General features: G+C 40.2%; 1 protein-coding gene across 1 annotated transcript in view; it reads left to right on the forward strand.

Annotated features, from left to right (window-relative positions):
- Window positions 1–24,965, forward strand: part of SLC9A9 (solute carrier family 9 member A9) — a 546,145-nt gene that overhangs the window by 130,026 nt on the left and 391,154 nt on the right. The gene's annotated exons all lie outside the window — the stretch shown is intronic.

The following is a 24,965-nucleotide window of genomic DNA, read 5'->3' on the forward strand; positions in this document are numbered from 1 at the left end:
CCATATTCTCCCAGAGTATTTTCCTTAAGCATTTTAGAAAGGAGGTGGATTTTTTTTCCATCTCTGAAGACCTTATTCAATTAACTGGGTCAATACTTTTTAAAATTCTGACTACAAAAGCCAGAGTTCACCTCTCCTTGCCTCCTATCTGAACATACTTATATTATAGTTTATTCATGGACAAGTAGCTTATCCACTGAAAAGACATGTCACAGACTGTATTCAGAATATTCAGGGGCAAGCACAAATCTAATGATGTGATATCATTATGTGTGATATCTATGTCTGATAGTCTTTTCTTTTACCTTTTAAAATGAACTTTATCAAGATATAATTTTCATACAATAAAAGACACCCATTTTACATGTACAGTCAGATAAGCTTTAACAAATGTATGCCCATTTAAGCACCACCTCAATCAATATGAAGGATGTGTTCATCATCCCAAAAGTTTCCTTGGTGTCCCTCTGCAGTCAGTCATCCTCATCCTCACCATAGGCAACATTGATTAGTTCTGTATTTCTAACTTTCTCCTAATCACTGGGCAGGATAAAGGACAAGACACATCTCCTGCCTTCAAAGCCCTTATGCAATAATGGGAGAGGGGAAAATGGACACTGAAGAAATTCAGCAGCAAGATAGTAACATACTCAAGAATCACGGGGGTTGGGGGCAGGCAGTGCTGGGGTGGGAAGAGGCGTGGATTAAGCAATACATACAAGGCCTGGGCTCTTTCTTGTATAGACTCTATTTCTAACCCTCTGTCTTGGTTTTCCCAACTATAACATGAGGAGCTTGAACCACCTGACCTCTGAAGGCCCTTCTGGTGTCTCGCCTTTATATTTTACTTGTGAGGAGTGAATGCTCAAGTTCGTGGGACCACCACTGGTGCGGAAGTCTGTAATTACTCTGTGGTAGGTAAAATGTCTGACTTCACTCACCAAACACATTTTCATAAAAGTTAATTTTTTTGGTGTTTAGCATATTAGGATCTTCTCATCAGAAGCAATCAATAGAGTTTTATTTCAGTCTACTTACATAATTTGAAATAATTTGAAGGAGCTACTCTTTGGTTCAGTTTGAGAAATATGTTAATTGATGTTTTCTAGCCAGGATATAGCTGCAAGAGACTGTCCTCAGTTGTCCATCATCTCCCCTGCTGACCAGTCTCCTTTACTCAAAGGTGGCTTTCCAAAAAGTTAAATCTCCAGAAAGTTACAACTCAAACAGGAAATGAGAGAGCAAGTGAAGACAGAGGAAAAGAGATCTCCACAGTGGTCTTCAATTCCAGCAAGGGTAAAACTTCCATCTCCAGTAAATAATTGGGCAATTATTTAAACATTATTCTAGCTTCTCTGACTATTAAGGGTGTTTTATTTTTGTTCATTAGGCTTCTCAAACTTTCACAGGTTAAACTTCTCAAATTCTAATCACCTGTGAATGTTGTTAAAATGCAGATTCCAAGTCAGCAGATGTGGGGAGGGGCCTGAGATTCTGCATTTCTAACACACTCCCAGGTGGTGTGGATGCTTTTGGACCAAGGACACACTTGGACAGGTGACTGAGGTGGTGAAGTGTTAGATGGATCACCTTTTCTGGATAACTGACCTACTGACCGCTCTACTTCAAGTTATTTGTGTTATAAAAGGTGCATAGTTTAGAAATGTCAACTTATTCAGGGAATATTCTTCCTGTGAATCGAGTCCAATATAGAGAGTTGAGTCCAATTTAGAGGCAGCCCTCTGAAAATGTCATTGAAACACACATTTTCCATTGGGCAACCAACCCATTAGTCTAGCCTTCTGGCTAGAAAATGTTTCATTCTTTGGATTAACATGAAAAATATGAAAATTATCTCCTGCCCTAAAACCCTAGGGACCTGTATACAGGAAATAGAGGCCCCATCCATCACCATCCTGGCCTTCTGATGGACTTAAACTTAAGGCAATGGCAGGTTTGGGTCTCTCTACCCAGGACACTTGTTTTTGGAGTTTAGCTTCTAATTCTCTGTGTGCAAGAGTCTGACCAAATTTTTCTCCTGACTGTGGTTTTCAGGAACACAGGTATTTTTGTTTTGTTTTGCTTTGTTTTCTGCTTATTGGTTTGTTGATTTCTAAAAGCAATCTTTGTTCCATCAATCACATACCAGGGAGACATATTATTTTTATCACCTAAAGAAGGCAGATACTGAAACTCAGAGCAGATTTATGTGTTGTTGGGTTTATTTATCTGTAGGGGTACCAGAACCCAACCTGCCTGCTGGGTTGACTAGCTAGGAGTGAAGTGGACATTAATCATCTAACTATAGTGAGGAGGCTGGGGAGAAAGTTAGGAGACAGCCAAGTTATTGGTGTTCTGAGCCCTGTTTGTACTCAGCAAATATTAAAATACCAATTTTCAAAAATAATTTGTCCTTAGGAATAGAGAATGGATAAATAAACAGAAAATGGTCTTGGAAACATAGCACAGAGACTATTTACTGGCCACTGAAGACAAAATTGACCAAAAATGAAAAGGAAATTGAAGGGGAGTTGGGGAGTGAAAAGAAAATGTCCTCTTCCCAAAGAAGGGGAACAGAAGGAAAAGAAAGCTAAGGCCAGAGAATTTTTGACCAAGGAGAGAGAGAGGGAAACCTGCATTCTATGTGATTCTGCAGTTTGTGTGAGACTCCAGGAAGCCAGACCTTCGCTACACTGGCTTGGCCCTAGGGTGTGCCATCAATTTTATTGATGACTACGACTCATTTTAGCCTGCAGAAAACTGTTGAATTCAGGAGGAAGGAGAGTGTTACCAGATTTACACCTGGCAAAATTGCACCTTATTTCCCCATCATACCCCCCACCCCTCCATTCATCAGATTCTTTAAAACTTAACATGATACTGCTTTCCTTCGTTCACTTAAAAAATTTTTTTTGGCTCACAAAAAGCTTCGTAAAGGCCATGTTTTCAATAATACTTTTGTTTTAGACACTGACTTGTCAGATTGCTGAGATATAAAAGCAAACCTTCCGTTTAAAAAATGATGTTTTCCTGGGCTCTTCTTCATCTGGTCTTTGTCTGATGTCCATCCGACCCTCGGTGTTAAAGGTCACCTCAGAAAGGGCTGGCCACTTTCTCTCCGTGTGCTGAGCTGCAACTGTGTTGGGATTTCTCTCCCTCCTCCCCTCTCCTCAGTCTCCACCACCGCTGAGCCGTACAACCACAACCACCAGTGATTCGGTGCCTCACTTCTGCCCAAGGGACTCTATAAAGCCTGGGCTGCTGGGAAGAAGTTAGGGGGATGCGGCTGGAGGGGAGTTACCCACCTCCACAGCCACTGTAACAAGGCCTCTCCCCGGGACCTGGGATGGATGATTGAGACACACTTTCAGCTCTTCCCCTCCACTCTCTTCTTTTTATTTATTTAGTTATTTATTTTTGGCTGCGTTGGGTCTTCGTTGCTGCATGCGGGCTTTCTCTAGTTGTGTCGAGCGGGGGCTACTCTTCATTGCGGTGCGCAGGCTTCTCATTGCTGTGGCTTCTCTTGTTGCAGAGCACAGGGTCTAGGCGCATGGGCTTCAGTAGTTGTGGCACGCGGGCTCAGTAGCTGTGGTGCACGGGCTTAGTTGCTCTGCGGCATGCGGGATCTTCCCGGACCAGGGCTCGAACCCATGTCCCCTGCATTGGCAGGCTGATTCTCAACCACTGCGCCACCAAGGAAGCCCCCCTCCACTCTCTTCTTATTAACTACCTCCTTCTCCAGAGATTCCCTTCCTACAACTTCACAGGCATCCTCAGATTCAGAGAGTGGAAACTCACCACTTCTTTTTTTTTTCAGTTAGACATTGGATTATTTATTTTATAGTAGAACATACCTTTTCCACCTCCTCTTTTGTTTCTAACTCAACAACATAGCTTAGAGATCTTTCCATATTAGTGTATGAAGAAGAGCTTCCTCCTTCTATTTAAAGTCTTTGTGGATGAATTCTAATTCATTTAACAATCTTCTGTTGATAACATGTTGATAGCATTACAATATTTAACTCTTATTTTAGATACTCAGTATTGTCTAGGTGCTGGGGATACATTGATGAGGACAAAAAAATAAAAGAGCATATTTCCTCTCCTCATGGAATTTGAATTCAATGAGATAGACATTAATAAAAGACCTACTCAAATAAATGTAGAATCATAACACTGGTAAGTGCTGAGAAGAACTTAATAGCGGGAATTTATATAGTCAGTGAGTAAAAGATAGCTTTTCCAAAAAAGTGGTAATTGAACTGATATCTAAAGAAAGAACTCACCACTTCTGTTTCTTTACACCATGCCATTAAAAGGATTAATGAACGGAAGTTGCTAGCATTTCTCCTCCCTCTGTCTGCCCACATGAGGGGTTTCTGACTTGGTCCTCTCCTATAGCTTCCTCCCACAAGCTCTGAGGATGTGGCATGCGATTGCAGCAGGTGGGAGATGTGAGGGAGGATTTTGAAGAGGTACTGTTGGGGCATTTTTAGGTTCAAAAATTGTATCTGATGACCTGGACTTTGTTCTTGTAACAAAGATAAAGCTTAAGGAAAATACTTAAGGACTGAACGATACATGGGTTATAGCCTCAAAATATTAAATCAATTCTTCCTATACCTAGACAGCTAACATTTTCATTTACCCATTCTTTTGCCTTCCTAAACTGGGCCTAGAAAAGGGTTGAACATGAGAACCTAAGAAGGCACTTTTCAATGCTCTGCCCATTTTCCTGTTGAAGGCTACATGTGTTCCTCAGAGACAGGGGGGTGGAAATGAGGGGGAAGCTGAGGCTGTTGGAAGCAACAGAAGGTGGAGGTAGAAAGGGATACTGGCTCTTTGCAGTTATCCCTGCAAGGGTGTGACCGGACACCCGTAGGCCTAGGAGACCTAGGCCTAAGCCTTTTGAGGAGGCTTCTACTGGCAGGAGAGCCTGATTTCCTGACATCTCTGTACGTCTGGCTTGAATTAAAAAAAGTAAAACTCCTCACCTGCTCATTTGTTCTTTCCTCAGCAAGTGAGACCCGAGTCGTTGGCAGCCAAATGCATCCTCCTCAGGTGGCCTCCAGCCTCACAGTTAGTCCTGACTTTGATTGCTGGGCAAAGAACAGCAAAGAAAAACCCTGGGCCTAGGTAGAAATCTCTTTTGTTTTTTCAAATCATTTATCATGTGTATAGCTGTATGGATAGAACCCTTGGAATATCTGCCTCATAATTCCAGTAGAGAACCCAAGTGTGGCACATTGGTGTGTGTGTGTGCATCAGAATCTTTACAAATATCAACTGGGTTTAATTTAGAACATTCACTATTTTAAAAATACTGGCAGTTATTTAGGGTTAGGAATTACAGCCAAGCATGAGAATAAAAAGTAGATTATTTATTTAATTGTATAATTATTGGGCATCTACTCAACAGTAGGAACAATAGTAGAAGCAGTTTTTCAGGAGGGAACTTCAAGGAGTCTCCATGTAGGAGGGCCTCTGATTCTCTGATTGAAAGTATTACCATGTTTGACCTACACACATATGGGTGGCTGAGTGAAAAATGGAAGGTGATATCCCAGAATGACAAGAGGGCATACACAGGACTAGGATTGGAGATAGTTCAATACAGCTACCACAGTATTCCTTTGTTTTCATTTATCATACATGTTTTCAACAAGCAATTATTCAGCACCTCTTAAAGGCCAGGTACTGTACTAAGTATTGAAGGTAAGAGAAGAATTAAATATGGTGCCTGCAGAGGGCATACACAGCCTAGTAACAACAAGTAAACAAATGTTACCAAATGACAAGATAAGCTACATCTACCATGGAATCACGGATAGGAGAAGGAAGGAGGGAACACTACCTTGGAAGACCCAGCGTAAACGGTGGACAGGTCCAGATGGCTTCCCAAAGATAGCAGCCCCTGAATTAAAACTTGAAGAACGAGTAGGACTACTGCAGGGGCTGTCCAAGGGTGGGAGTGGTGGAGGTAGAAGGTATTCCATGTGAAAGAAACAGCAAGTACCAAGGTGCAATTTTATCAGCCTGACATGTTATTCAACAAGGAACGTCACACACATATTTGCATATATTTTATTTTCAAGTAAAAATAGGGACTCGTATTTCTCCAGTACCACGTCTTCCACATTGTTAAGACTCTCACCATCTCCCTATTAGGAAAAACAAGCAAATACTCAAATAAAATAGTGACTAGATTAATTAGGGCAAAGATAATTAAAAGCTGAAGATCCAAAACTGTCTTGTAAACTAATTTCTCCCGTTCCTGAAAGGGCTTATTTGAAAGCTAAAGGATATGTTTTGGTTGCTTGTGTTTTTATTAAAGACACAAGAAAAGGGACTTTTTTCCCAAGTAAAAACAGGGTTTAAATTTACAATCTACTTTATCATCATCAAGCATCATGCCTGTGCGTCTGGTGCCCCTGGGCTGCTGCAGCCCAGATGTCTCCCCATAGGAATGGAGGTGCCTTGAGGGAGCTACGAGTCCTGCCCAAAGATCTTGTAAAATAGAAGGTGGCAAGTCACCTGTCTGCAGGAGGAAAATCTGAGCCCTTTATCTGCCATGGAATACAAATTTCCACAGTTAGAGCCTCTCAGTAATGTGCACTATGTTCTATAAAGAAGCAAATGCGAATTGAAAGAACACATTACGAAATTAATGTCCATGAACATATTAGCATGGATTTTCAAAAATCTGTTTAAGATTCAACAGCCATTTGTTTGGCTACCTGCTGTGTAACAGCCTTCCAAGTCGGTATTGTTATCCTCATCTAACAGAGAAGGAGACTGACTTTCTGAGAAGCTGAGCTTTCCTAGTTTAAACAGCTACTAAATAGCAGCGCTTGGAGTTGAACCCAGAGTTTATGACGAGTCAAATGCTCTTTCCCCTATATTCAGTTCTCACCTTTAAACTCAGAAAGCAGGGTCCTAAGGAATGGAATTCAAGATTAAATAATTTTTATAAGACGAGAAATGATAAGGAAATTTTTGATCCATGAGATACCACCAGGGTGGGCTGACCCAGGTGAGCTGCTGCAGGGCTGGGCATGGGCCACCTGTAGGGGAGCTGTGAAGGGCTCGAGAGCAATCACAGAGCCTGCCTGTCCAAGTGGTAAGTGGGAATGGGCTGGGAAGGAGTGGAGCCCAGCTATTTCACCCCATGAGGGGTTCAGCTCCAGGTGAGAGGTGCTGGTACAGCAGGGACGTAACTGAGCCCAATCCAGTCTCGCTGGCACTTTGCTGCCTGTGCTTTTCATTCAAAGCGCTTGATTCCCTAGCAGGGGCAGAAATGCTCACTCTGCAAGGACTCTGTTGGATACCATTTCAACAAAAACAAGAAAGCATTATGCAAGGAAAACATTTTCCCCTGAGTTTCTTCTCAAATATGTGTGTATGTGTGGGAGAGAGAAATATGTGAGAAGAACAGAAAAATGTAAGTAAACAGTGCAAATCAAACCAGTAGGCGAGCTTGCACATCCCAAGATGGCAAGGAGGAAAAAGGAGTTATTTCAGCTTTATATTGTTCTCTCTGAATGTTTCTTTTTTGTTCTTAATGTTTTCAAGTCAGAGGCGTGTAAACTTGCCAATTCCTAAGAAATGGCTTAGCTGGGCTGCGCTATCTTTTGTTTCCTTCTTCTTAGCTTCAATCCTTCTCTTCTCCCCTGTTTAACTCCTCATAACCTATTTGATCTTCACCTTCTGTGGCTTGAACTTTCCATCACCATCTGGATCCTTCAGTCATCATTGAACATGATTAGCTGCTTAATTCTTACCCCTTGAGAACGTTACATCCACATTGTGACATGTGGACCTACTAACACTGCCACTGTTTATTCAACTAATCATTTTTCTCTCTTTATCTGCAAGCGGATAAGGCCACCTTGCCATAGAAAATGTGTTCTTTCTGAACTTGTCTGCATCCTTAATACCAGGGACATAGCTTTCTAAAATGGAGAAATGTGTTGATAACTAAAAAGACTTGACTGGAAGCAAAATTCTCTTTCAAAATACGGGGTGCATCTCAGTTCAGACTAATATATCAGAATTCACAGACACAAATGCAGAGTGGGTGCGGCAGGGGATGTAAAGATTGAAGCCAGCTAGATGTAAGAGTAGTTCAGACTGTGGTCAGGTAGGGAAGCAGGCAGCCACCGCTCAGTTCCAATGGGCTGCTTCCATGAGGGAAACATGGTCCAACGTTGCTAGATCTTATTTTCCAAGAGAAGCTCATAGTCTGAATTTTTATGTGTGATCTTCTACTGTTAGCCACTAATCCTAACAATTTTCAAGGCATTCAACTGCCTCTCAGCAGCCAGATTACAGCCTCTGTGGTAGGTGAGGAATGAAATAGAGGCGCCATGCTGAGATAGTGCCATTCACTGGAAAATGCCTATCATGTGTGTAGTTTGGGACCTTGCTCCTTAAAGTGTGGTCCATTGACTAGCAGTATTCATATCACCTGTATTCAAATATGAATGCATTAGAATTCAGAATCTCAGGCCCCACTTGAGACCTACTGAATCAGAATCTGCATTTTAACTAGGTCCCTAAGTGTTTGATCTGTACATTACAGATTAAGAAGCATTGATATCTGTATAAGGTGATGATTAGTGTAAGGACAACTTTGATGTTCTGGAAAGGGGCTCCGCCATGTTCACCCACCCTGGGAGGCACCAGAAGAGGCTTATTAAGCTCAAGGAGCTACAGACAGTAAAGCAGCTGAAGGTTGTGATTCGTTTGCAGTCCTCTCTCCCTCACCCTCTTGCTCGTCCTCCTTTGCCCCATCCCGGGTCTCACCAGTTGTGGTTGGAGAAAACATGTCTGTTGCTCCCCATAGATCTCCCAGACATCCAAGCCAGCAGCAAAAGAGCCACATAAAAGGCTTTAACAACCTCCTCCACTTCCACTCTATAATTATCTCTCCTTTTTCTCCCTCTGCCTGCTGCACATTGCCGCACTTACCATCTCTCCCTTGGTCATCATCTTGCTTGGTTTTCTGTTTGTTTGATTTTGTTTTGTTTTGTTTCGCCTCAGCCTTTGTCCATCGCCCTCTGAGCTGACAACCGCATGCTGGACTGATTTCGAAAACCTCGACCTTTTGCTTTCTGATGATGCTTCTTCTGAGTGTCCTTTCTCCTCTCACAGCCACGTAACAGGAGAAACTTGCCAGAGTTCAGCATAGGCTCCGGGGCTAACTGTGGCCACTCTTCGCGACTTGCCAGGAGTCTGGAATGAGACACTTTAATTAATCTCTTCTTTGATATGAACTGATAATTAACAAGCAGTGCTTAATAAGAAATTAAGTATGTGGTTTTTTTTTCCTGAAAAATATTGATATTTGAGTCTTGAAGAGAAAACACCATTTCTCTTTTGAAAATAACTCAAAGCAACGCCTATGTCAACTCCAGCCAAGTTGCTATGTGGTGGCTTTGTGTGCAGTAACAGAAAATGACTTACTCTTTGGGGTATAAACCTCACATTTTGAAAACGCATTTAATTGAAGTCTTTGACAAGCTCCTTGTGAAAAATATCCTGCCAAACAATTTTTTGATGTCATACCTCCCCCAAATTTTCTATGACAATTAGAGGACAGTCTATGCTGCCCTCACTTCTTGGCCTTGTAGTGTGGAAGTTTTTGGTTTGTGATGGCTCTGGTCAATCTGACTGGGGCTCTTTCATTCCTGCCTTGGCCTTCCTCTCCACCTATCCCTCTTCCCCACTCTCACTAACCTTCTTATTTGATAAATAATTATTGAGCACCTATGTGTAAGTGTCCTAGGGATTTGGGGATGGCTAATACAGGATGGTCCTTACCCTCATCCTAGCAGGAAAGACAGATATTAGACAGTCTATTATGCAATTAATCATTTAATTCTATGGTGAGTGCTATGAAGAAGAGAAGGCAGGACAAAAGCTTTTATTAGGCAGATCTGACTCTTGCAGGAGGGTCCAGAATAGTTTCATTGAAAGTGTGATGTTTGAGGACTATTTAAAAGATGTGGGCAGGGCAAAGAAAAAACATAAGGGGTAGTCTGGTTTCCCAGGGCTGGTAATAGTGGGGCACAATTATCTGAGGGGGAAGTGATGAAGAGGTATTAGAAACTGAAGAGATCTGTGTGGACAGGACCAACTGAATTTAGGTGTGACCTTTATTGAAGGACAAAGAGCACATATAGACCCTGAAGGGAGAGAACTGAAAGCATAAAGAATAAATACCCCAACCTTATGCTTGTCTGCCACTCTGATCTCCTGCTAGTGTCCCTTCACCCCTTTGACCTGTTGGTCAAATCAAACCAAAATCCAGAGAATAGGAGAGCCCACTGATGGAGCTCATACATGTCAGCCTCTTGGAGCACAGAGCAGGGTGGAAAGGATGGAGAATGGGCCTGGAAAGGAATAGCCACCACAAGTATTCTGGCATTTAATCTAAGAGCAATGGGAAGTCATGAAAAGGTTTTGAACATGGAGATATATGGTCAGATTTGTGTTTTACAATGATTCTGGCTACACATTGGTGGGAAGTGAAGGGATACATGGAGACAATTTCAGCAAGCATAGAGATATCTGGAGGAGATGTGGCCTAGGCTAGATAGATGTATTTGAAACCAACTCAATAGGTAAAATAGCAGTTTAGTGATAGATTGCCTACAGGGAGGGGCATGGGGAGGAGGTAGAGATATATCTAAGATGACCTCCAGTTTTCTGGGTAGGAGTTGCTGCCTTTGCTGAAGAAAAAAAAAGAAAGAAAAAAGACACTGGAATAACCCCAGGGTTCTGGAGAAGATCCTATGTTCAGACTCAAAGCTAGTGAGTTTGAGGTGCCTACAGGTCCTCCTAGAAGCCAGAACAGGAGCCTGGGTATTAGATAAGGTAGAGAGGCTGCTAGACATCCTGTTCAGTGTCATCTGGGAAATAAAAATGAGTTCCTCCCCAGTCTTGGGGAATTCAATGAGTTTTGTGAATGTCTCCTCCCATCTCCTGGGAAGGTTGAGGTATTTGACACAGGCAAGGATAACTTCATCTGTTTGCATTCTATTCCAAAATAAGCATTTGTGAAGGAGCTACTGTCAAGTTAGGAAAAGAGTGCTGGTTAATAAAATCAGTTCCTGGTGCCAGACTTTAGGTCCTGTCAAACCTGTCTTTATTTTTACTTTGATAACTGACTAAATGCTGGAAAGTATTGTCAATTATGAAGTGTCCCATCTTCCTCTCTTGGTCTTTGCTTTTATTTTATTCTTCAGATTTTTATAAAATCATGAAATTTTAGAGTTTGAAATCACCTTAAAATTTATTTAGTTCCACCCCCTAAATTCACTCCCTCAAGTACACCTGTATCCTTTTCATATAATAAGCCAGCATCCTTTTTGTAGAATACTTAAGGGATGCTTAAATTCCTCCAGGGTGTGACCACCTAGAGGGGTGAGATAGGGAGAGTGGGAGGGAGGGAGATGCAAGAGAGAAGAGATATGGGAACATATGTATATGTATAACTGATTCACTTTGTTATAAAGCAGAAACTAACACACCATTGTAAAGCAATTATACTCCAATAAAGATGTTAAAAAAAAAAAAAATTCCTCCAGGGAAGGAAACTCACTGCTTCCCACCATAGTGGATTTCTACCACACTGTGGACAGTTCTTCAATAGGCTGATCTGACTCTTTGTAATGTCCTGATTGTCTGGAGGAACATGGATTAAATTCTCTTTCTCCCTTCCAATGACCACCTTCCAATTCTAAACTCTGGGTGCCATGTTGCTTCTTGGCCTTCTCTCAGGTGGCAAACCCAGCTCTACATCTCCTGCCCATCTAACATGTTTCTAACCCCTCAGTATCTTAAGAGCCATTTTCCAATGGGGTGTTTTGAATACGAAAATATTTTATCTAAAAATCTTATATGTTCTGGTATAATGTTATAAGTCATAATCCTAGTTATTACTTTAAAATGTATATCTCAGAAATAACTAATTTTCTTGTCAACTGCTTTATTATGAACTTTCATCAAATCTTTAACCGCGGTCATTCTTAAGTCTTTTGTCATTTACAGACAGTTCTGGGTGTACTCTGATGCTTTTGCAAATATGTTCCTATAAAAGGGTTTCATCTTCAAGAAATTCATGGGAAAGACTCTGACAAGTACAGGTTTCTGGTAACTGACTGTACTGCTGAACTGAATGAATAAGCATTTTCAGAACTCTAATGAAAAACTGATGAACTCATAAAAGTGCTAACAAAAGATCAAGATGAAAAAAAAATTAATTACATGGGACTGAGTGAACTGATGAGGATGAGTATAATTTTTGTGACTTTCTGTTTGAATTAAAAAAAAAAAAATCCCACAAGGACTCAGAGGCACAGAATGTACAAATCAATTTTCACTGCAAAGTAAAGGAGCTGTTACAATGGAGGATTACTGGACTGAATGTCAATATTATGACATAGTATGAGTGTGTTTCATGTTTGGTAATTGCAATCATTGTTGCTTTTGTTGTGGTCATCCATGTACAATGCTTGGTGTCAGTCTATTTATCTCTTGTAAAAATAAAATACAGTGTGTGTGTGTGTGTGTGTGAAAAAAAAAAAAAAGAAGATATTTTAGCTGAGATCAGACCAATTTTGAATACAGTGGAATTAGTATGTCTCAAGGTCTGCACAAATATACTTTCATCGATACAGATATCTTTCCCCTCCACTACTTCTTTTGCCATAGATTTGTCTTCTCTTATATTCTCTTGTCACGTCACTAGCGTTGGGAATTTTGTGATATTTGTTTGAATATTTTCATTATGTGTGTGAATAAACCTAATTAAGCTATTCGTGACCTCCTGGCAAGCTTCTCTTCACCATCTTCTGCTTGGCTACTTGCTGGTTTTTTTCAGGGGGGCCCAAAATTTGATGCAGTGGGGTCGGGGGAGGTGGTCTCTCAGTTGTGTGCTGTGCTGACAACGCTAGATCCGGTTGAAGAATCATTTAAAGGAGTGATCTCTTTGCCAATGAGGTCTTGGCAAATTTCTATAATGAAATTAGATGAAAATGTATGTTTCTATGTTGAAAACAACCTATTAAAGGCTTCTCTTGATAACTCCAAATCTGAGCCTTTCTCAATTTGCTGATTCTTTGAGGGAGATGGTCTCAAAGGCTAGATGGCCTTTTGTGTTTCTCAACAAAAGTAAGAGCTGGAATAACTAAATAAGCCCTTGGGTCATTCAGCAGTGGTTCTCTGGTAATAATATTGTACAAAAGGAGGACTCTTATTATACCCATTTTATGGACAAGGAAACTGAGGAAAGGATGAGATAGACAAGTTGCCTAAAGTCTAAGAGCTAGAAAGCAGCAGAGGCATTTACCATAACAGATTTTAACAATCCGTTTAATTCTGTACATACCTGAGTAGACTGCTCATTATCTTTTTTTTCCATTTTATGCCTAGCACCTAGCAGGGTTCTGGGTATATAGTAGGCACTCAATTAAAAATGTATTGTATGGCTTAATAAATAAACTTGATTCTTACCTCTCCCTCTGAGCCTCATTTTTTATAAAGAAGAAAACATTTACTCCTTCTATTGATATGTTGCGTTTTTAAAGATGAAATTATGCTTGATAATAACAGGTGCTTTGTTCTTCAGAGGTGTAGAGTTGTTAAGAAATTAAATCATTAACTATTGGCCCATTTACTTGGGTGAGTCCTCGGCAGATGGTTCATACCACCATGTCTGTCTTACAGCTGAATTAAAAGCCCATTCAATTCAAATCACATGGGGACATGCCCAACTGTCTACATTTCAGTTCAATGCCTAATAGTGTAAAGCAGTCTGTATGTCAGGTGGATGGGGGTTAGTAGACAATAAGTAGGGGCATAGATGAAGAGTAGTTATATCAATCGTCTGGTGCTGTGTAGACCAGATAGGTGGGTAATTGTCAGAAATGTCCCCATAGGTTGGTCAGGCTGGCCCCACGTAGATCTAGCCCTGGAGTCTGGTCATTTAATATTATGACAGGGACACTTGAGAGTAACAAGATTTAACAAACCAAATGGCCTTTTTTAGGAAATGCTTGTGTTGCTGGGTTAATGGGGAGCAGGAGTAGTGATCTCAAAGCTCAGGATCTACAGGGGAATACATAATTTCCTTATGGCACTAAGTATTTAATTGTTTTCTTGTTCTCTAAATCATTTGGGTGATTTTTTTCTATATTTGATTAGTTGGTAAACTCCATTATTAGTAGAGAAGCCCATGAGAACAATCTGTCTCTGGGCTCTGATAATTGATTTGAAATATTCCAAAAGAAATTCACTTTACAAGTACAAAGGAATTTCAAGTAAGAAGTTGTATTACATGCATCAGAAGCAAAACAGACCATTGGAAACTCTCCATTCTAGATGAAAAAGTTTTCAAAAATATATTGACATGGTTGAAAAAGAAGAATCAGGGCAAGGAATTAATGTTTGATTTTCATCACTCACAAGATATATTGTTCATTCTATCTTGTCACCAATAATGGTAATATATTTTAAAGCCATCAATCAAACAGTGAATAGTGTAACATCTTACTTTGAGCTAAATATGTTTTACACATCTACATTATTTATGAGCTTGCTACTTGCTGGAAAATTCATCTGATTGGGGAAAATCCAAAGAGTTGCATTTTCTTGTTATTTACATTCTGTTGCAACCAGCAGTTGGCTTTAGGTTTCCAAATGGTACAGCTGAAGAACATAAATATGCTTTAGGGAATATGAAAAGGGATGAAAAGTTTTCTGGGAATAATAGATTAGGCAAATTATATGCAAATCACAGGTTCTATTCCCTTTGCTGAAATCCTAGGCAGCAGAGCATCTGTGGTATCTGCCAGTTCTGGTAAAATCTCTTTAGGAGAAAACTGGCATTCCAGTCCTGGATCCCCTACCAGCCGGGTTCAATGTGACTTTGACCAAGCCACTAACCTAGGTGAGTCATGGCTTTTATATTTTTAAATAGGGATTCTGAGTTGAATAATTTTTTAAGTTTTTTTTTTTTCCCAGATCTAAACAACTGGTTCCAAAGTGTTTCAGTTTCACACCTGAGGAAAAATGGTGGAGCAAATGCTGTGAGGCGGTAATAGGCTGCTAAGCTCCTTGTGACGGTTACTTCATCTGTGAAAGTAGGATAATGGAGCTTGACTTTATCCACCTCCCAGGAAGGGTGAGAGCAAGTGAGGCAACAGTCATGCATGTGTTTTTAAAGATGAAAAATAGTGGCTAAGGGCCTAACTGTACAGGGCAGCAGGGTCCTCTCTTGCTGCTTTAGCCTGGATGAATTTCATAGTTGGAGATATTTTGTACAAGCTCATTTGTTATTAATATCAAAGATTATATGTATATATGTGTATACATATATGTGTATGTACGTGTGTGTGCATGTGTATATTACACATATTTGTACTGCCAATCAGAGCTTCTGAGTTGATATAGTTCAGCCCAAAGCAAAGAAATGGGTTGTTTTATTTAACAGGCATAGTATTCCTTTAACAGACATGCAAATTTCTGCTAAGAGTAAAAAAAAAAAAAATTTAAAAAGAAAAGCTTGAAGATACCCTTTATCACTTTTGAAGACTCAGTAAAACTTTGCAGTGACCAGCCTCAGATGTGATGAGACCAAAGCAGTCACCCAAGCTCTTTCCCTGTGTCAGTGAAGGGTGGGTCTCTGTACCTAGGACAGAAGTCTCCGTGGAGCTGTAGATCAAAGGCATAATGAAAGTCTGTTAAATTTTACATTTTACTGGGAGAGACATTCTTTCACTCCCTCTTCCCCACCTCTTTTTAAATTTTCTTCTACAAAGAGCTCCAGATTGGAACTGAGAGGTAACAGTACCTTGAATCTTCATATGTTATTCAATAAGCCTCATCACTCATCCACAAGTCAGCAGGGAGACCAAGTCACCATGCAGTGGGTAGTAAGTATTAGGTGCTTATCTGTATGTGAACCTGTATTAACTGCATCTCAGGCAAGCTCCATGTGTGAATTCAAAGTGCTGCCTAGAGTTTACCATTAGAGCCAGAATGTATACAAGTGTCTCAGTGATTTTGCTTAGTTAGCAGCGTCCTCATTTAGAGTCTCCTACTCAAAGTGTGGCATGAGACCAGCAGCATCGGCACCTGGGAGCTCATCAGAAAGGCAGAATGGCAGGCCACACTCTCCTGGCTGATCCTTAGGTGATTGGTCTGGACACTAGAGACATGATGTGGTGATTTAGAACACTTGGTCTAGATCTGGCTGCATAGTGGAACAGTGGAAGAACTTAAAAAAATACTAATGCCCGTGTCCCACCTACAGAGATTCTGGTATACTTGGTCTGGGATGTAGCCTGGGCATCATGATTTTCCAAGCTCCCTATGTGATTCTAATATGCACCAAAATTTGAGAACCGTTGAATTAGACTGTATAGTAATTCATAGTGGAAGAATCCATCACACTAAATTACCCAACTTTCATTGTCCACACCTCATGTGTTGCCACCCACTTGCTTTGGTGGCCCATGTTAACTTTTCCTTAGTGACCACCCCTTTACATGACTACAACTCATGTCTGACCCCATTGGTCCTTCAAGAAATATGCACCTCCAGTGCTTTCTTCCCCCAGACCATAGTTCTCCTTTCCTCCCCTGAGCCCCATATCCCTTTAGCTTTCTTACCAAACTTGTTATTTTTCACGTAGTAATCCAGTTATTTACATACTTAGCTTGTCCCTTCTCTAGGAGCTATTAGCTCCTAGAGGGCAGAAGCCGTATCAGATTCATCTTTGTAACCTTTAGTATCTAGCAAGGCTGGGTAATATGTGCATAGAATGGAGATGGGAACAGAGAGGGAAGAAGGCAGAACAGTCCAGATGTGCTGTCTTTCTTCAAATTAGTCAGGTAAGATAGGCACACGAAGAATGCATGAGTGGAATTTAGGATCTGGATGAAATAAAGAAGAGAGATTTGGTAACCACATCAAAGGGTGGACAGTGGGGATACAAGTTGAAAGAGGAATGGCAGCAAGAGAGCAGTGATTATATCCAGTAAGTATTAGGCATGGTTTTCTGAAAGGAGAAGGCAGGGTGCCCAGGTTGTAGAGAGAGCTGAGATGACTCAGAGCACTCTAAGGGCCAGGCATCCCTGGCTGCTGGCATAGGCTGACAAACTCTGCAAGGGAGGTTGTCATTTAGGGTACCTGATGCCTTTAGTGAGTGTGACTGACTCCCACGCTGCCTTCATTGTTCCTCTCAGTCTTCTCAAAAGCAATCCTCTTTCACCGCTGGATGAGCCAGCGTACTCCCAGAAAGTGGATCTGAGTAGACACGCAATTAGGATACCTGGTCATGTTCTCACCTGTGTGTAGTTCACCTTTCAGTAGATCTCAACGTCTTACTGCATTTCAGCTTTGTGACTTCTGCCATTCCATATTCCTGCTGGGGATTTATATCACATCTCCTCCAAGAACTGTGACGCACTTAACAGGAGGGAAGCTTGTTTCCCTGCAGGCAACTATGTAGGTTGATATAGGGCCTCTGGGAGGTCCAAGAAAGTGACAAGTTGACAGGCAAGTGGGCAGTAGAGTATGTGGAAAAATGGACTCACTTAACTTTGTTCCAAGGATCCCAAGGTCGCAAAGCCTCAGACCCCAGCCATGGTTAAAAAACAGTGTATTTCATCACAACCTCCTCTCTGCACCCTTTCCATTCTTGAAAAGACATGGCGACCACGTTTTCTTCTAGGCCCATAGGAAGCCTGATATAGAACTGACTTAAAGGGAAAATCATGGAAGGTATGGTGCTTTCCAAACCCTCTTACAGCCAAATTTGATGCCGAAAAGCAAGGTCTTCAAGGCATTCCTAACCCTTAAAAAGCTGGTCCCATTATGTATCATGCCAAAAACATTCTTTCAGAAACAAAGAATACAGTAATTGACTTTTAAAATTTGGGAAGCCAAGGCAAAGATATCTTAAATTTTCTACTCAGTGTCCAATACTAAAAAGTAGAAAGGAACATATATTTAAATCTCATTTCTATCCTTAACTGGATTTCCTTGTCTGTAATATAAGATTCCTGATGGCTGCCCAACTGGAGTGTGTGTGTGTGTGTGAAGATTTAAAAAATATAGAAAATGCACTCACATGGGAGCTCTACAGAGTAGGAACTCATATGTTCATATGTTCATTGCCTTCCTCCTTCCCCCATTTTTATTCCTAATACTTTTATTCCTTAAAATCTCAGGGCCAGAGAGCCAACTACCCAATGACAGTTCAGCGCCTTGAAAAGAATTAAAGTTCCATGGGGTTGGCAGCCAAGAAGAGAGTAGGAGAGTAGAAGCCATGGGGGTACAGTTGTCTTGCTGATGGCTGTCGCAAACAAAATTTTTGAGCGGTCAAATGTTCTGGCATAGAATTTCCCAACCCTGACGCACGCATTTACGCCCCTGACAATGAACCCTCCCCTCATCTCTCCTCTTCCTCCTACCCCCACACCCTTCCCTAACCAGCCTCCTCTTTCCACTTAGGGACAGAAAAGTTGGATACAACCTTTCCCTTCCTCTAATCCTCTCTCCCTCTACCCCTTTCAGAGGAAAGAGGATTAAGGGCAGGCAGTCTACACTCTTCCTAGTTGCTGGTACAAGATACCTGATAGAGGAACTGTGCAGGAGCTCACTTGTCACCATAGCAAAGCTGACTGGGGCTTCACCTGATCCCCCATTTTCCTTTAACATGCCCACAAGCCACCCAGTTGACTCCTTCATCCTCCTCGTCTCCTCAGCTTTCACTAGAACAGAAGGAACAAAGTCTTGGGACTGGTGGGAAAACTAGAACGGGCCAAGGGGTCATCTAGTGTATGAAATCTTAGCACCTGACTCAGCTACAGCAGGGCCCACAGGCTTCGTGGGCTTCTTGGGGCCGAGCAGCCCACTCTGGGTGCTGAGATAAAGGCCATAACTAGAGACACAGTTCAGTCAGGACAAGTCTTTCCCCGCCATCTCTGCAGTGGGTGGCAGATGGCAGATGGTTTCCTGGATTGCTAAAGGAGAGGTTTCATTTCTTTGTCCATTGTGTTTTTATTGATCCAAGAAGAAACCACCTTCAGTAGGAACAGTTTTGCATTGTAGGGGAAGAAAATCAGTAGTTTGGGCATCTCACGTATAGATGGGATATAGCTGGCAGTCTCCTTACTTGAATGTGTATTTCAGATTCAGCAAATATGCCACCTTCCTCTCAAAGCCTTTCCTGAGTCCCCAAGAGAGCTGCTTCTCCTCTGTGAACTCAGTGCATTTGATCTGCAACTCACCTAGGACACATAACACTTTCTATCACGTATTCTGCTTTTGTAGGTGACTTGTCTCTCCCTACTGAGGATGGAAATCGTGCCTGACTTATCTTTGCATTTCTCATAGGCCTTAGTAAAGGCTTTTATGATATTAAATACTATATATATAAATATATATATAGAGAGAGAATTTACTATCATATATATGTATGAGTTTATATATATATTAACATATGTGTGTGTATATATATATATATATATATATACACACACACAAACTGAGAAACAGTGACAAAAGAGGAGAATCATTTCTTTGATACCCGTAGGAGCAAATGATCCTACAGACCCTTTAAGACCCATATAGTTTCACCTAAAATCAGACTCACCATCTCATGCCACTACTCTTGACAAAGCAGAATTCTTATTTTGTAACTCCTGTTTGTGAGCACCCATGAGATGTGAGCTTCTTCACAGCTTCTTCCCCACATCTTTAAGATCAGCTCAAGTCTCAGCCTAAACCCCCTTCTGGAGACAGACCTGATTTCCCTCATAGCCAAACCTCCCAAAAGGATGGGTATTTGCCTGTCTCAATTTCCTCATTTTTTCCATGGGCTCTTCAAGCCATTCTAATCTCGCTTGAGCTCCCGCATTCCTAATGGCACTAAATGAAAGGGCTCGCTTGGCCACATTCAATCCTATGTATCATACCCTCCTTCTTGAAACACTCTTCTCTTGACTCTTGTGGCACTCTACCAGATTTCCACTCATGTCTCTGTTGACCAATTCTTTGTATCCTCTTTTCCTCATCATCTCTACCTCATCTTCAAATGCTGGAGTTCCCAGGCCTCAGTCGTGGGCCCTCTTCCACTTTATGTTCTCTTCACATTTTCATTCACACCCAACTCTGAATACCCAATAGGCTCACCAGTTCCTCAATCTCAACATTTCTCAAGTTGAACGTGTAATCTTTCCTATTAAATAAAGTCCCCCTTTATTGTTCCCAGCTAATAGAAGTGTGCACATGTGCAATCTGTACTTCTCTCCATAGGACTTAACCACAATACTGTTAAAATAACAAATTATAAATTAGCTATTAAACATCTGGCTCCCCCAATAAAATATAAGCTCCCTGAGAGGAGGAATTATGTCTGTTGGTACTTATTTGTTGAATGAATGAGTTAATGAGCAAATTAATGAATGCATGCGTGAATGAATTTGGCTAGAAGACCTTCCCAATTCCATCCATCCCAACATTAATAAATTATGAGTTCTCTTATGGAAACAGAGAGCAGATTGGTGGCTGCCAGGGGCAGGGGGCAAAGGGGAGGTGGGAGAAGTGAGTGAAGATGGTCAAAGGGTACAAACTTCCAGTTATAAGATGACTGGGGATGTAATGTATATCATGGTGACTATCGTTAATAATGCTTTCTTGTATATTTGAAAGTTGCTAAGAGAGTAGGTCTTAAAAGTTCTCGCCACATACAAAAATATTATAACTGTGGGGTGATGGATATGCTAACTAACCTTACTGTGGTAATCATTTTGCAATATATACATATATCAAATCATCATATTGTATACCTTGAACTGACACAATGTTATATGTGAATTATATCTCAGTAAAGCTGTAAAGAAAAAGAATTTATGACTTCTCTAGTGGGGTATTGCCCTTGAATGCATGCCCCAGAAAAAAAAGAAACTGTGAGATTGAAACTATCCATAAAATGTGAACAAATAAATAAAGATGCTTATCCAGAGGAAATGTTTGAGTATAGAAATCAGAAATTTAGGTGCAGATTATAATCTTTGTTTTGCTTCCAGAGCCTGTTGGTGCTGGGCTTTCCCACTGCAGAGTGAGGTCCACGTAATGGTCTGTTTCACAAGCTCTCACAGGCAGGAATGTGGCTCTTCTGACAGTTAACAGGCCTGGTCCACACAGCTGTTTCCAAACTGACAGCAATTCCCCTTGCATATCTCTAGCAATTCAAAAAACTGCTTTTTCCAGTAGATCTATTCATAGTTTGATCAAGACTATTTTTAAAAAAGAAGATGTATTCTTTTTAAAAAATACTGAGAGAGACTAAGATGGCATACTTAAAAATCATCCAAGCAATTGAGCCTTCTGGAACTTTCTGTTTTGAAACATTTTTACAACATGCCTTTAGGTGTGGAGCTTTAATAGTGTGAAACAAGCTCATGAAATTTAAAATCAGTACGTGTGTCACAAACACTCAATAAGGTGAGTATGTGGAGCATTGTGTAGGACATTTCTTCAAATTCTCTTTTACCCAGTGCCTTCTATAAGTGACATGACTGCCATCCTGTGAAACTCTACTCTTTGAAGGCGGGTCATGGATTTGCACCTTTGTATCCTCTGTAGCATAAGCACTCTGCTTTTTAAAGAATAGCACTAAGTGGGTATTTGTTGAAATCAATGTTATCAGCAATTTTGCTTTTTATATGGCAGTTCTGCTTCTGTCCATCCCTGTGACCTGGGCTGTCCCTAAGCACAGGCTGACCCCAGAAGGACATCTCACTTGGGTCCACCATCTTCACAGCATTGCGTGCACTGGAATTCACTGGCTTCCCTCTCCCCATCAGACCACATCTTTCCTGTATCCTGAGCCATCTGAAATAGCTTCTGTGAAGTGCTGATAGAACATACCACCCTGTGAGAATGCGGTGGTTGCTAATGGGTTCATTTTTTTGTCCTCCCAGTTAATATAGTTATAATTAGTTAGTTATAATAATGTAGCAACAATAACAATAGCTATTTATTTAAAAAAAAAGTGCCTGGCACATAATAGATACACACTAATTATTGACATTATAATTATCAGTGACAATGACCATTGTTATTGGTAATAATAACAAAATGATCATACTGAGCTCATACTGCACTGGGCTTTTTCTGTTTTTCTTGCTTTTTAAGGTATTATCTCAAGGAAGATACTGGAATTATAGTTATTTTGTGTCCAGGGGTTGATTTGGAGTAAACAAATCATTTACTTCCTTTTTTTAAAAGAACAAACAGTGTGTATAGGGGTATGTGTGTATGTGTGTGCCTGTGTGTGTGTGTGTACATGCACATGTGTTTCTCTTGATTTCAAAACAATTCCGAATCTTTATAGAATGGTGGTTGCGTATGCAGGTTTTGGCATCCGACTGCCTGGGTTCAAATCCAGCTCTGTCACAAGCTAACTTCTGTGACCTTAGGCAACTTACTTAACCTCTCTGAATCCTAATTTTCACCTTTGTAAAAAGGAATAATTATAGTACCTAACTCAAGTATTATGAAGATTAAATGACATAATGAATGTCGTGTCACATAATAGCACTCACTAATGTACATTGTTATTTTTTTATTATGACTCTTATTTAGAAAGAACTGAAAAATGCAGAATAGGAAAAAAGAAAATAGTCACATGTCATTTTATAACCACTATTAACATCCCAGACTATATGCTTCTGATCTTTTTCTGTTTATATGTGTGCTTAAATATATTCAATTTTTATAAAATTAGAAATTATTATATATTACCACTTTATAATTTGCTTTATCAATTTACTTTTCTATGCCTAATATACACTCTTGTATATAGTATTAATAGTTTCATTATATGTGTGTTCAGTAATTTATTCACTGGACATTTAGATTGCTTTGAATTTTTCACTCATGAATAGTAATAATCTGAAATAATCTAAATACTCACCTTCTGGTGTGTATTAAGATTAATTTCTTGGCAAAAATTCATAGAAAATCATTTAATAAGCTACAGAATATAAAAAATTTAATACTTTTAAAATAAATTGTCAAATTGGCTTTTATAAAGACTTTAATTTTATTTTCATCAAATATATATGAGGCTTCTAGTTTCCAAGTAATCTTCCCAAGCCTGGGTAATATATATGCATGCATATATTTTTTTTATCTTACCCAATCTAATGGCTTCTGTAGGGCAATATGGGGCAAGTCATTTTAATTCTAAGCCTCAGATTCCTAACTTGTAAAATTAACTAATGGGTAGAGAATTCAGAAATATAGTCATAGGTCATAAAGTTGATACTGATTCCAGAGCCTGTCCATGCTCCATATTGGAAGTGTAGCTCAAATGAGAAAGAACTGTGGTGAAGTCAGGTTAACACCAGGTGAGGCTGACGGGATGACTATCGGAGAGCATTTCCCTGGTAATGTTGTGACTGTCCAGAAAGTCTCAGTGTTCATCAGACATGCAGATTCTAATTCAGAGGGTGATGTGGATAACATATATAATTAAAACCTATGATTATATTTATTGCCATCTGCCTTGCTATAAAAGACATGCTCCATAAGGACAGGGATCTTTGTCTTGTTCACTGATGTACTTTAAACACCTAGCACAGAGCCTGACAATAGTAGGGGTTCAGTAATAAATATCTATTGAATAAACAAGCTGAATGACTCTACTCTTAACCTGTCCAGAGGCTGCACACCCTGGTAACCAGCAGAATGCCCTCTCCAAGATAAGTGTAGGTGAGCTGCCATGATTGAGGCCTCTTCCCAGAAACCATTGCTGTGTCGCATGACACAGGCTTTCTCAGATATGTTAACACTTGCAGCCTAGTTAAGATTCAGCCTCCCCTGCTAGAATCCACACGCTTCACAGCAATATTGGGTCTCTGCTCGAACCCATGTTGGTTGTCTTAATAGTTCAACTCATGGGTAGTAGTATTTCCAAGTTCTTAGGGATACTCCATTGCTGCACCTTTGTCCTACATAGAACAACCACCTTATGGACTAGTTAAGAGTATGTTGTATGAAATAACATATAATGTACAATATAGAACTGTTCATATAGGCAATATGATGTAGTAATTAAAAGCCCGGGATCTGGAGTCAAATTCCTCAGTTCATGTCTGGGTTTCACAATTTAATAGCTGTGTCACCTTGAGCAAGTTACTTGATCACACAGTGTTCAGTTTTCTCATCTGTAAAATGCAAATAGTACCTACCTTGTAGGATCAATGTGTGGATGAAATGAGTTAAAACGTGTGAAGAAATAGATATAGAAAGTGAATATTACCTATTTTGATAATTACTATTAGCAGTAATAATCTCATTGAGAATTTACTATGTGTCAAAACCCAAATTTATATTACCTCAGATAATCCTTAAAACAGCTCTGTAGACTAACCATAATTGTTATCCCTACCTCAGAAGGTTTTAGTAATGCCCTAAAATCGCATAACTAGTAAGTGGTAGAAACTGGATTTAAATGCAGGTGTGTCTGAAATATTCTCTCATAGAGAAATTTTTCATAAGAGAATTTGAAATATCCACATTCTCATTGTCATTAAAATTTCAAATATCTGATTTCTAGTCTTTTTAGTCATGCTCACAACCCTAGAACATTTTTCAAGAAACTAATTTAAATACGTGTGAATATCTAAGCAACAGTCTATTTGTCTGAGAGTCAGTGGTTTCTAAGGACCCTTAACAGTCAGTTTTAGCGATTCTACCATGGTCCAGTTCACCAATTTTTGTGTTTCCTCCACTAGGATTTAGAAAAATCAGTCAATTAAATAATTAAATACAATTTAAAAGCTATAGGGTGGCAAATGATGACCAAAACAGATAATTTGCTCTCCATGGGTTTGGTAAACATAATCTCATGAAAAGAATAGCTTTCTTTGCAAGATCAAAAT

The sequence above is a fragment of the Eubalaena glacialis genome, chromosome 6 (genome assembly GCF_028564815.1).
Source record: "Eubalaena glacialis isolate mEubGla1 chromosome 6, mEubGla1.1.hap2.+ XY, whole genome shotgun sequence".
NCBI classification, from domain to species: domain Eukaryota; kingdom Metazoa; phylum Chordata; class Mammalia; order Artiodactyla; family Balaenidae; genus Eubalaena; species Eubalaena glacialis.